This window comes from Ursus maritimus, unplaced genomic scaffold (genome assembly GCF_017311325.1).
Source record: "Ursus maritimus isolate PB19 unplaced genomic scaffold, ASM1731132v1 scaffold_32, whole genome shotgun sequence".
In the NCBI taxonomy this organism is placed as follows: domain Eukaryota; kingdom Metazoa; phylum Chordata; class Mammalia; order Carnivora; family Ursidae; genus Ursus; species Ursus maritimus.
In genome coordinates, this window is record NW_024425786.1 from 14,259,185 (window position 1) to 14,271,731 (window position 12,547).

General features: G+C 52.1%; 1 protein-coding gene across 8 annotated transcripts in view; it reads right to left on the bottom strand.

Moving 5' to 3' along the window:
• The window catches only part of TMCO4 (transmembrane and coiled-coil domains 4), an 89,847-nt gene extending 77,616 nt beyond the window's left edge, over window positions 1-12,231 (bottom strand). For 6 of the 8 annotated variants that reach the window (XM_040645878.1, XM_040645874.1, XM_040645881.1 and 3 more), the window contains exons 1-3: window positions 12,159-12,231; window positions 6,993-7,100; window positions 4,107-4,254 (exon numbers count right to left, since the gene is read on the bottom strand). The gene's annotated coding sequence lies outside the window, so the exon portion shown is untranslated. The remainder of the gene's footprint in view (window positions 1-4,106; window positions 4,255-6,992; window positions 7,101-12,158) is intronic. The other 2 variants (XM_040645875.1, XM_040645876.1) reach the window with 2 other exon arrangements.
• Between the last annotated feature and the right edge of the window lie 316 nt (window positions 12,232-12,547).

A 12,547-nucleotide genomic window follows, 5' to 3' on the forward strand; every position in this document is an offset into this window, starting at 1 on the left:
GCAGGCTCAGGACCAGACAGACCTGGGCATGGATCCAAGCACCTCCATGCGATAGATATGGAGCCTTGGGCAACTCAACCTCTCTGCACCTACATTTCTTCACCTGACAATGGGACTATAACAGTATCTGCCTGGAGGAGCCCTGTTAGCAGTAAGAGACATAGCTATGTGGGTTAGTATTTGTAAAGCACTTAGAACAAAGCCTGGCATTGGACTCACGCCACATAAATGTTTTTAAAGAAATAAATGCATGAAAAAAATCAACAAATGGGCACCTGGGTGGCTCAGTTGGTTAAGCATCTGACTCTTGGTTTTGGCTCAGGTCACGATCTCAGGGTCGTGGGATCAAGCCCCGAGCTGGGCTCCATGCTCAGTGGGGAGTATGCTTGGGATTCTCTCTCTCCCTCTGCCCCTCCCCCCAGTTTGTGTTCGCTCGTGTGCGCACACACTCTCTCTCAAATAAATAATAAATCTTTTAAAAAAAATCAACAAACAAATCAATAAAATGCTCAGCACAGTGCCTGGCACACAGCAGAGGTGCCCACGTAATGGCAAGAGCTAATATCAGGTGCCTGTTGCTGGGGGCCAGGCCCTGGGGCTGCAGTGTTAACGTGCCCAGTCTCAGCTAACTCTACGAGCCAGGCACTACCACCATGTCCAGTGTGCAAACAGAGCAGAAGTAACTGGGCCCACGTCCCACAGCCAGTAAATGGCAGACTGGAGCCCAAAGCCAGAGCTCCTGGCCACCACTCTGCTTAAACACTCACCGTATTACCCAGAGCTTTCCAGTCTAATACACACACTCTGCACTGACTTTCTTCCATAAATTCCTTCTCATCCGGCTGAACAATACAAATTTCGTCCTCAAAATATGATTTCCACAGAAGACTTATTTTTAAGTCTGTGTACAACTACTATTTCATTAGCTTTTCGAAGTAATCCTGAAATGGTTAAAGGCAGCAAACCAACACCTGTACCGCACGTAACAGTTTACAAAGCACTTTCCAATGCAATGAAGTCTGACAACTATCATGTAAGGTCAAGTACGACATGAGCCATTATGATTCCCTCCTACAGCTGAGAAACCGGCTCAGAGAGGCTAAGTGCTTTTCCCAAAGTTACACAGTAAGTAAGTGATGAAAGTCAAACCAGACTTTTGGCTCTGAACCCTGGGCTCTTTCCTCTACATATGCACACGGATCCCCCTTCCCTTGTTTCGGATGGAGAAATCGAGGCTCAGAGAGGTTAAGACCTTGGCCAATGTCACCCAGCAAGACTGGCCTCCAAGGGTTGCTCCAGGAACTCAAGTTTGAGACTCACAGCAGATTTTCCTGGCTTGCAGGATCAGCCCAGACGGTGGTGGAGGACAAAGGAGACAGCAACAAGTCACAAGTGAAGGACAGCTCCCGGGGCAGCACCCAGGCCTGATGCCGGCAGGCTTAGTGATGCCTACATTTAATCTACTCCACCTGCCATCTGGAGGCTGCAGGAATTCTGCTGACCACCCAGAGGAGCCCAAGATGGTATTTTATTGGGCTGGTCCTTGCAGAGCCCATGTTGGTTCCCAGTTCAAGAAGAAACAGCCTTCTAATCACAGAAGCATGAGCTGGCCTGTCTCTATCCACAGGGGAGAGGGAATAGGCTTAGCGCACAAAAAGCTCAGATCAGGCCACACTGATTTGTTTGTTCAACAAAATACACTCTTGATGCCCTATAATCCATTGTCTACACAGCAGCTGGAGTGGCCTTTCTGTCATATATACCAAACATGTCACTTGCCTGCTTAAAAGCCTCCAAAGGCTTCCCTCACACCAGGATGAACACTGATCCCCAAATGATGGCCCCTGCCTGCCCCTAAACTCTGTCTCATGCCCCCAAACCTGGCTTGCTCACTGTGCTACAGCCACACTGGCTGTCGCTGTGCTTTCGGATATACAAGCGGGTCCGTCCTCCAGGCCTTCGCACCTGCTGTTCCCCCTGGCTGGGACACTCTTCCTCTGACCTTCACACCATTCTGCCTCAGTCTGAATGTCACCTCCTCTGAGAGGCCCTCCCTGATTTCCCAGGCTAAAATACTTCTGCCCCTCTATCCCAGCACTCTGCTCTATTTTCATAATACTTATTCCCATCTTAAATAATATATATATATATATATATTTTTTTTTTTTTGTTAAAGATTTTATTTGTATGAGAGAGAGAGAGCTCAAACACAAGCAGGAGGAGCAGCAGGCAGAGGGAAAAGCAAGCTCCCCGCAGAGCAGGGAGCCTGATGCAGGGCTCAATCCCAGGACCTGGAGATCATGACCTGAGCCGAAGGCAGATGCTTAACTGACTAAGCCACCCAGGCGCCCTTAAATAATATATATTTAAAGTATTTGTTTACCCGTGTATACCAACAGAATTTAAGCTTCTTGAGAGAGGCCCCTGGTTGTGCTGTTTACTCCTATGCCCCTAGCTCTCTGAACAGGCCCTGGAATACTGCAGGCATTCAGTAAGTACCTGCTGGATGAAAGAAGAAGGGAAAATGACGTGTGACATCCTGGTCTGGGTCTTGGGGCAGATCAGGTGACTAACAAATTCCCTGCTTGCATTCTGGTGGGAGACAGGGGACGCCTGGGTGACTCCAGTCGGTGAAGCGTCTGACTCTTGGTTTTGGCTCAGGTCAGGAGCTCAGGGTCATGAGATCGAGCCCCACATTGGGCTACGTGCTTAGCACAGAGTCTGTTTGAGACTCCCTCTCCCTCTGCCCCTCCCCCTGCTCACGCTCTTTCTTTCTCTAAATAACTAAACAAAATCTTTTCTTTTTTTAAGATTTTATTTATTTATTTGACAGAGAGAGGGACAGCAAGAGAGAGAACACAGGCAGGGGGAGTGCGAGAGGGAGAAGCAGGCTCCCCACTGAGCAGGAAGCCTGATGTGGGGCTCGATCCCAGGACCCCGGGGTCATGACCTGAGTCGAAGGCAGACACCTAACGACTAAGCCACACAGGCGCCCCAATAAATAAAATCTTAAAAAAAAGAATACAGCAATACATGATAATAATCTAAGTAATCTGCCCAAGATCACGTAGCTAGTTAGTGGTGGAACCAAGATTCACACTCAGGTCTCATTGTAGGATCCGTGCCCTTAACAATTGGGTCAGGAAGCCATCATCTGGGAAGAACAATTAGGGTGAAGGGCAGTGAAGTGAATGGGTAGGAGGGGGTGACGACGGTATGTGGTTGAAACGTGCTGTCGCAGCAGAGGCCCGCAGGAAACAAGGGGCACAGCCCTGCGGGTGGATGGGAGAGGGTATTCCGCAGAAGAAACAATGCCGTGGTAGAGACAGATAAGCAAACAGACGATGACAAGCCAGCAGGACAAACACTGGGGTGGTGGGGTGGGAAACACAGATGGAGGGATACAAACAGGGGCCTGCAGCCCAGAACTGGCTTCCAAGAGAAGGGGACACCAGACAGGGGTGGGGTGGTAGGAAGGAGCACGTTCTGGGCACAGGGGACAGCACGTGTCAAGACCCAGAGGTGGAAGAGAGAAGATGCTTTTGAAGAACCAAAAAGATGCTCAGTATAGCTGGCCCTTGGACAGGGGGTGGGCACGGAGGGGTGGGAGGGAAGAAATAAGCTGGCGGTGATGCTGCGGGGGGTGGGGGGGGGGCACACCGTGCTGGACCAAGTTCTTCCAGCTCAGGAGTCAGACTTCCCTGTAAAGGCAGCAGTCATGGGGATGCTGAGTAAGGGTTTGTGGGACCTCTCGGTACTAATTTTGCAACTGCCTGTGAGACTATAATTATTTTAAGACAGAAAGATTTTAAAAAGCAGCAGGATGTCTCTACAGAATTTTAGGGACCTTTTCTCAAGTTCTAAGTAAATGAAAAATAAATGTCCACCTCCCCGCAAATGAACTAGTTCATGTAATAAATCCTATATGCACTGGGCGCCACCCCACACGCCGTGGGCACAGCGGAGATGACAGAGAGCAGCCCCCCATCATCGAGGTACCCTCCAGCGAAGGAGACAGACCATATGCAAACTCGTAATATTTAAAATAAGACAGTCTTAAATAATGGCAAGGATGTGAAGAAAAAGAAACCTGAAATAACACTTACCCAGATTTCAGGAAACAGTTGTGGACCTCCCCTCTCTAAGTCTGAAAACAGGCTGTTCAGCTTCCTGCAGGTTCTTGGAGAAATATGCAAATTGCTCTGGGGGAAGCAAACCAGAAAAACCAGCCTGTGGGTCCATAGGGTGTGGGATCTGGAGGAGGAGAGACGGAGGAGGATCGGGTTAGCCCCGGGGCTCAGGGGAGCCTCACTACTAGTTACACTCCTCTGGCCCGGGCCCCAGCAGGTCCTCTCCCTGGGATGCTTTTCTCAGCAGGGCGGCAGGCAGCGGCCACTGACGGCCACTGACGGAGCACAGCCCGGGCACCTGGCATGGGCCGCCTCATTTAATATTCCTGTTCGAACTCCTCATAACCCGAGATGAGGTGATAGCGCCCAGCTCCACGTAGCCTGCCGTAGCTGGCAGGCATGGGGTTTCCTCCTACCTGGGGTTTCCTCTTACCCCTAGCTGGTGCCCCAAGCACTTCCCTGCCACAGAGTGAGTGCTCAGAAGATACCCGTTACAAGGGCACCTGAATGGCTCAGACAGTTAAGAGTCTGCCTTCAGCTCAGGTCATGATCCCAGGGTCCTGGGATCGAGTCCGGCATCACATCATTGGGCTCCCTGCTCAGTGGGGAGTCTGCTTCTCCCTCTCCCTCTGCCCCTCCCCAATGCTCATGCTCTCGCTCTCTAATAAAAAAAAAATCTTTAATAAAAAAAAAGATGTCTGTTACAGGAACAAATGAATGAACTAGCTTTTAGGCTTAAGCAGGAGCCAGATCTTCCTGCTAATTCTCTCGCCAAAGGCACTCCTGTTCTTACACATAAATGGAGCATCAGATGAGGAAGGGAGATGGGGCAGGGGCCAAGCATCTGGAATTACCCAGGGTCCCCCAAAACTTCAAACAGTCTGAGTTTCATCCTAATAGCCATTGTCCATGCCAAAGAACCAGAATATTATTTTCTGCCTCTTCAATCCTTTTTAAAGGAATTAACAGGGATAAGGCCCTGTTCCTCGATAGCCCCTTCCCGGGGGCGTGAGAATGTGTCTGTACCATGCTACAAACGACGAGATTCAAGCTATCAGTCCAACCACGTCAAAAAGACACAGAGAAGACAAAATGGCTGGAAGGTATTCTCCCAAATTCTCTATGAAAGGCGAGATACCAGAGACTTCTCTGGATTTCCCCAATTTTCTGCCATAAGTATGTATTGATTCTGAACTGTGAAGAAAGTTCTCTAGTATATGAGGACTAGACCTGGGGCTCGATCCCAGAACCATGGGGTCATGACCTGAGCCAAAGGCAGACGCTTAACCGACTGAGCCGCCCACGTGCCCCAATTTTCTGTATTTTTAACATTTTCCATCCTGAGTGCACTGGTGCTTTTATAATGACAAAAATTTTTAAATTAAAAACAGTTTTGTTCTCGATCCCCAGAAGAGGAATGCCCGGGCCCCATGAGGCCCACCAAGCCCATGGGGCTGAGGTCACAATGAAGTCCCATTCCACGGACCAACAAACAGGTCTTATAATCAGCGAAACGGACAAGGGGTGGTATGACAAGCTGAGGCGATCCCCAGCTGTCCACGATGTGATGGCGGAGCCTTGGTTCCAACCCTGCGGACTGTCCGCTTGGCTGGGGTGGGAGGGAGAGTGCTGGCAGCCGTGGGGCTGGGAGATCCATCACCTGAACTGTGTACACGGGTCGTCAGGGGACTCTACCCCTTGCTTGGTGTGATTTGGGATCAGGGTCCGGTCCGTGTGGAGCTCAGAGTCTCCAGTCTGTCCGAGAAGCTAAACTAGTTTCAAGAGGGAGTACTGGATTCCCGCAGCGAGAAAAAGACCAGTGGTCAGGGCCACTGGTGACTCCAAGCCCTGGGGCCACCTGGTGTGCAGGGAGCTGGTCCAGCAGCACCCAGGGCCTAGGAGGTCACTGATGGACAGAGTAGCTTTCGGATATCACAGATCTCCTGGGATCCGTCCCAGTCCAGGTGCTGTGAAGACACCAAGAGACTCTGAGAAAGGCCTGCACTTGACCCAGAAGAGCACCGACTGGCCGGGAGAGAACACATACATAGCGAGAACCAGCAGGGCGAACGTGCACCCGTGGCTGGACGGCAATGTGCAGGCCCAGGATGCTGGCATTAAGCCAGCGTGGCCGTGGCACAATGGTCTACGATTATGAGCTTTATCTAGCCAGCTACATTACCTACCGCCAAAGAAAATGCTGGCTGAGCTATTATTGCCGGTAGGGAGGGAAGAGAGCCATTCCAAGACAGCTGTGCTCAGCTCTGCAAGCACCCACAGTCGGTGCTCAACCCGTATTTGTTAAGTAACGCCATAAACGACACAGCAGGATTTCTTCTTGGGGAGGTGAAAAATCCCCAAGTCAGCACCAAGGAGAAAACAAATATGATCGATATCATCCTGGGACATCCTTTAAATCGTCCTTAAAACTCCATGACCTGGGCCTTTAGGAGATCAGATGCTAGAATGAACTTCTTTTGTCTTTCTTTCTTTTCTTTCTTTCTTTCTTTCTTTCTTTCTTTCTTTCTTTCTTTCTATAAAGATTTTACTTATTTATTTATTTGAGAGAGAGAGAGAAAGAAGCGTGTGCATAGGAGTGGTGGGAGGAGCAGAGGGAGAGGGAGAAGGAGAGCCCCCACTGAGCGGGGAGCCCAATGCGGGGCTTGATCCCAGGACTCTGACATCATGACCTGAGCCGAAGGCAGATGCTTAATGGACTGAGCCACCCACATGCCCATAGCCATACCCACACACGCAACCTTGAGATGGTCCTAGAAGGGAAGATTCTAGGCAGTCCCAGTTCACTCCCCCACCCTGCCCCCCTCCAGCATTTTAGGAGAGAGAAACCCATTCGTTCTGTACCTCTCTCTGGAAGTTAAGCTGGAAGGCACTGGAACATGTAGCATCTCAGGAGGTCTCCATGGCAATAGTTCCAACACAGAAGAATCCAGAGCGTTTCGGACAATCCCACTACAGACCAGAAGAAGAAAGGGATGTTGACACAGAGGGAAAGCTCCTATCCCAACTCACTTCAGCAGCATGGAGGACGGGCAGGTGGTGGGTGGGTAGACAGCGTGCCATTGGGATGGACACTCAGGTTGTATGACATTCTGTCCACGGTATGGTTGCTCCACTCCTCCCCCACTAGCGTCCTGGTACAAGCCAACATCATCTCAGGTGGATCCCGGCAGGAGCCTCCCCACCGGTCTCCCTCCCACTAGCTGCCCACCACACTGCGGCCAGAGAGCTCCATCTTCACTGAAGTCAGATCATGTCCTTCTCTGCTCCAAACCTCCACTAGTCCCCTTTTCAGAGTCACAGTTCTTCCAGTGGTGCCTGCGCCATATGCAATCTGGCCCCTGGCCTCTCCGCCCTCCTCCCCTCTCCCCTTCACTTGCTCTGCACCGTTTGCACATCCTCCTCACTGTTCCTGGAGCCCACCAGGCATGTTCTCACCTCAAGGACTTTGCATGGTCTGTTCCCGCTGCCTGGAATGCTCTTCCCACAGACAACCACATGGCCAGCTCCCTCACTTCCCTTCTGTCTCTGCTCAAATCTCACGGCTCAGTGAGACCACCCTGCCCCTGCCTTTCATCCCAATCCCCTTTCCCTGGCTCCCCTGCTTGGCCCCCAGCACGAATCACTGTCTCACATACCAGATCATTTACTTGTCTACACCGTTGCTTATTGTCTATCTCTTTCTGCCCTCATGCAAGCACCACAGGCATTTATAAACATCTCTTGAATGAATGGTGCTTTCTGCTTGGGAATAACTAAAACATAATGGGAGGCACATTTGCCGAGGGAGGAGGTGGGGGAAATGGCAAAGTTTGTGATGGTTCACTTGATCCGCTGGTTTTTTAAACGGCCCCATGGGGCCCCAGGGACTTCTCGTACTCTGGTGGGCAAGAGGAGAGACGGTGGGGCTCACCTTCAAACATAGCAGTAAATTATCCAGCCAGACCACTTTGGGGTATTATGCCTCCAAAAGAACTGAAAGCAGGGTCTCAAAAAGATATCTGTGTACCGCGTTCATATCAGCATGAGTCACAAGAGCTCAGAGGTAGAAGGAACCCACGTGTCCATCCATGGGTGAATGGTTGAACAACAAAAAAGCAATATATCCATACAATGGAATATTATTCAGCTTTTTAAAAAGGAAGGGAATTCTGACATATTACACCACGGAAGAACTTTGAGGACGCTGTGCTAAGTGAAATAAGCCAGTCACAGAAAGACAAATGCTGTCTGATTCCACTTATGTGAGGTACCCAGAGTAGTCAAAATTATAGAGACCCAAAGCAGAATGCTGGGTGCCAGGGGCTGGGGAGGGGGGAACGGGCAGTTGCTGAATGCACACGGAGTTTCAGATCTGCAAGTGGAAAAGTTCTGGAGATGGGTTGCAGGGCGATGTGAATACGCTTAACACTACCGACCCGCCCACTTAAAAATGGCTAAGATGGTAAATTTTATGCTATTTTTTTTCCAAAATATTTTATTTTTAAATACTCTCTACTCCCAAGGCGGGGCTTGAACTCACAACCCGGAGATCAAGAGTCTCATGCTGTACCGACGGAGCCAGCAGGGCGCCCCAGTAAATTTTATGTTATTTTATCACAATTCAATTTTTATAAATTATAACAGTGAACGCTTGGTAAATGTTAGCCGTGGGCCTCCCCTTCCCCCCACCATTTCATTTCTTCCCAGTAGTCCTCCGGCGTAGGTGCCATTATCCCCAATTTACAGCCCTTTACTAAGGGGGCCCGGGGACTGCCATGAGCCTCCCTGCATTTACTCAGCGGCTCACTCCCTGTGTGCTGAGTGGGTGAACGAAGGGATGAGTGCATGAACACCTACCCCTACAACTGCAAAATGACTTCAGCCTCAGATAGTTTTTTCACTCAGCCCTCCTGCCTCCCGCCTATATATATAAGATTTATTTATTCATTTGAGAGAGAGAGATTGTGTGCGTGCATGAGTGGGGGAAGGGGCAGAAGGAAAAGAGGGAGCGGGAGAAGCAGACTCCCTGCTGAGTACGGAGCCCCACCTGGGGCTCGATCCCAGGATCCCGAGATCATGACCTGAGCCAAAGGCAGACACTTAACGGACTAAGCCACCCAGGCGCCCCTCAGCCTTACATTTCTGAAGAAGGACAGTTCAGTTTTACATAAAGCAAGGTTCCCATATTTGCTCAAGAGGTACTCCTAAATGTAGATTTCATCCCTGAGCACCTCTCAGCAGTCTCAGTCCAGTCCTGGAAGTCAGAAGGGTTGCAGTTGGGGTGGTGGACAGGGTACAGGCAGAAACTACCCCCCCCCCCCCAATGAGTATGCAACTCCCTCCTGGGCTAAAACTCCCACACAACTGGGGCGATCTTGTGGTCTGGGGTTGGGCTCAGATCTGAAGGATAAGGAGGTGTTAACCTGGGAAAAGGGAGATAAGCGGGAACGGTGGTCTAGAAGAGCATGTGCAAAGGCCCTGAGGCGGGAGGGGGCAGCAGGCCGCAAACACAGAGGGCTATGGATAAAATGGTCTGAGATGTGGCTGGAGGTGTAGGCCAGACTGTGCAGCGCCTTAAGGCCCACATTCATGGTTTGGTTCTTTGGCCTAAAACGAACAGGAAGCCACAGCAGAATTTCAAGCAGAGAGTGGTTCAACTGAATGGGCCTGACTGCCCAAGTGGAGGGTGGCTAAGTAGAAAGTGGACTGGGGTCTCCCCTTCGACCCCCTTCTGCTCACTAGAACACATTCAAGGCAGCAAGCCCCCCCCCACCCCCCTGCCCATCTCATCCGCGGCCCCGGTTTATAACGTATAGCAGTGTTTACAAAACACACAGGCCATAAAGGACCCCGTGATTAATCACCTCATGACATTTCTCAGGTCTCACATGTGTGGGCCCACGTAGCCAATCCCGCCTTTGCAGCCAGGAGCACCAGCCTGGAGCACCTACGCAGGCTCAGGAGAAATTCTCTAGGCTCCCACCTTCACGAGCTTTCCATGCTGAGCCATGGCAACCTACTTGGTCAACGGTGCCCAACCAATCGCTCCTGGGCCTTTGGTCGAAATTCAAAAAGGCTCCCAGAGTGCCAGACACGGGGCCTTTGTGGTTTCAGCTACTTTCATCCTCATGACAACCTCAGAGACAGTAGTTCACAAATGAGGAAACTGAGGCACAGAGAGGTCATGTGGCTCGTCCAAGATGACTCAGGAGGCTACTGAGCTAGGACCTGAGCCCACATCTGTCTGCTCCCACACACGTGACAGCAAGCGTTGTAGAAACTGAAATGCTGTGTGGCAAACATTCTGTTTCTCCACGCTGGCAGGAAGAAGCCTCAGCCTCCTTGCCGGGAACTCAGCCCCCCCCCACCTCTGCCTCTTACATTTCTCTACTGAGTGGTAACAGGTTACCAACAGGGTCGCTGGAGCCTCTGAATAAATAAATACACCCTTGCTTATGCCTGATTTGGCAAGGCCTCTGCTAGAGACCACACTTTGGACCATGTTTCATTTAAGAAGCATTCAGACGCGATATTACCAACGCCATGCACTTTTATGACCCCCGTGGCATGAAAATGAAACAGAGGCCCACAGCGGTGATGTGACATAGCCAAGGTCACACAGCGAGGAAGGGCAATGCCAGGTTTCCAGACTCTGACATTAGCTGAGGGCTTCCTCTGGACCACCGTCTACCCACCTAGCTCCTCCCCACCAAATCCCTGGGGAGTTGGGAGAAAGCTCAGGCTGGCTGGGCATCTCAGACAAGGCCCCCGAGGGTTTGATGCTATGAGGTTCAATCTCTCTCTGTCCTCTTCCCATACTTCACAGTTGGTAAGATTCCAATGGTCAGTCCTCTCAGACCAGCCCTCCCCACCCCTCCATCCCCCGAATGGAGAGCAGTGTTTTATTCCACTCTTCCCAGTGTACTTGTCCCCAAGGGCAACACTTCTTTTCTTCACTGCTGTATTTTCAGTGCCTAAACAGTGCACACACTGGCACACAGTAGGTACTCAATATGTGTCTAATAAATGAATGGATGCCCCTAAAACTTAAAGGGGTTTCATATTTTCTGCAGCAAAATGAATACTGAGTCAGGGAAAAGAGAACTAACATGTTAACTCCTACTTTGTGTTAGGCAGTGGTCTCTAGGCCAAGACCCAGAGTCTAGCCCCACTGCGTTCCTAACTCTGACTCCAGGGCAGAGCAGAGAAAGGCCACGGTGAAAGCCTGCTCTGTCTCTGTGCCAGGCACTGGGTCAGGCTCCGGAGTCAGGTAACCCAGGTTCTTAAAATGTTCTCCTTCCTAGGGGTGCTGTCTTGGGGAAGTCATCTCTCTGAGTCTGTTTACCTCGCTGTATAGCTCCCCCAAAAGTTAGTAGCAGTTCTTTCCGGCTATACCAACAGGGGGCAGGGTGAAAAACATGGCCCATCTCTAAGTGGGGACCTGGGCTTTTTTCCAGAAGGAATTTCCAGCCCCCTCTTGGAATTCTCCGTTTGAATGTGTGCTATGAGCTCATAGGGCTGTGGGCGCAAGGAGAGGGGGTGAGGGGTGCCGGACGCCTTGCTCACTGGTCCGTGGAGGGGCCTCGTGGGACACGGGTAAGCCCAGTGACCCTGTGTAACCTTGGGCAAGTTCCTTCCTCGCCCCGGACCACAGCAGCGTCCTCACTTATCCAGGGAGGTGCTGGGCGACCTTTACCGGCTTAGAGCACCGAGCTGGGAGGCAGAAGATGCCTGGGTGCTCCGTCCGGCCTCAGTTTCCCCATGGGCCGCCCTACGTAATTTCTAAAGGCACTTTCCGCTCTAAAAGCAACCAAGCAACAACTACGCAGCCCGGACTCCCGGCAGTTAGCGTGCGGCCACTCCTCCGGAGGCCCGGCGTCCACGAGGGGCGGAGGGCGCGGTGGGGGGCAAAGGCCCGCCGGGGCAGGGTCAGGCCTTGCGGGAGCAACCCTCGTGAGGCCACTGGTGGGGAGTGGCCCCGGCCTGAGCGAACTCCGCCCGCGGCCCATTTGAACCCGCGTTTCTTACCTGGCGGCGGCGGCAGCGGCGGCAAAGGCTGGGACTCCTCCGCCCTGCTCGCCCCTCGGCCCCGCCCCCGCCCCCGCCCCTCCCCCTCGGTCCCTCCCGGCCAATTCCGCAGCCTGAGCCTCCCGGAGCTCCTGGCCGTCCCGCCCCTCCCGCTCGGCCCCGCCCCTCCTGCCCGGCTGGTCCCGCCTCCTGCGTAGACCTTCTCCGGCGCTTGGGCCGGCTTTCCGGGCCGGGTCTTCCTTGCTGCGCGTCCCAACAGGGCTCTTCTCGGCGCCACCCCCGCGACAGGGGTGCAGGCGTCAGGAAGTGACGGGCCAGCCTGGGCGCGGTGTGTGGGCCTGTTTGCCTTGCGGGAAGCAGCAGGACCTCAGGGCCAGAGAGGGCCCTGC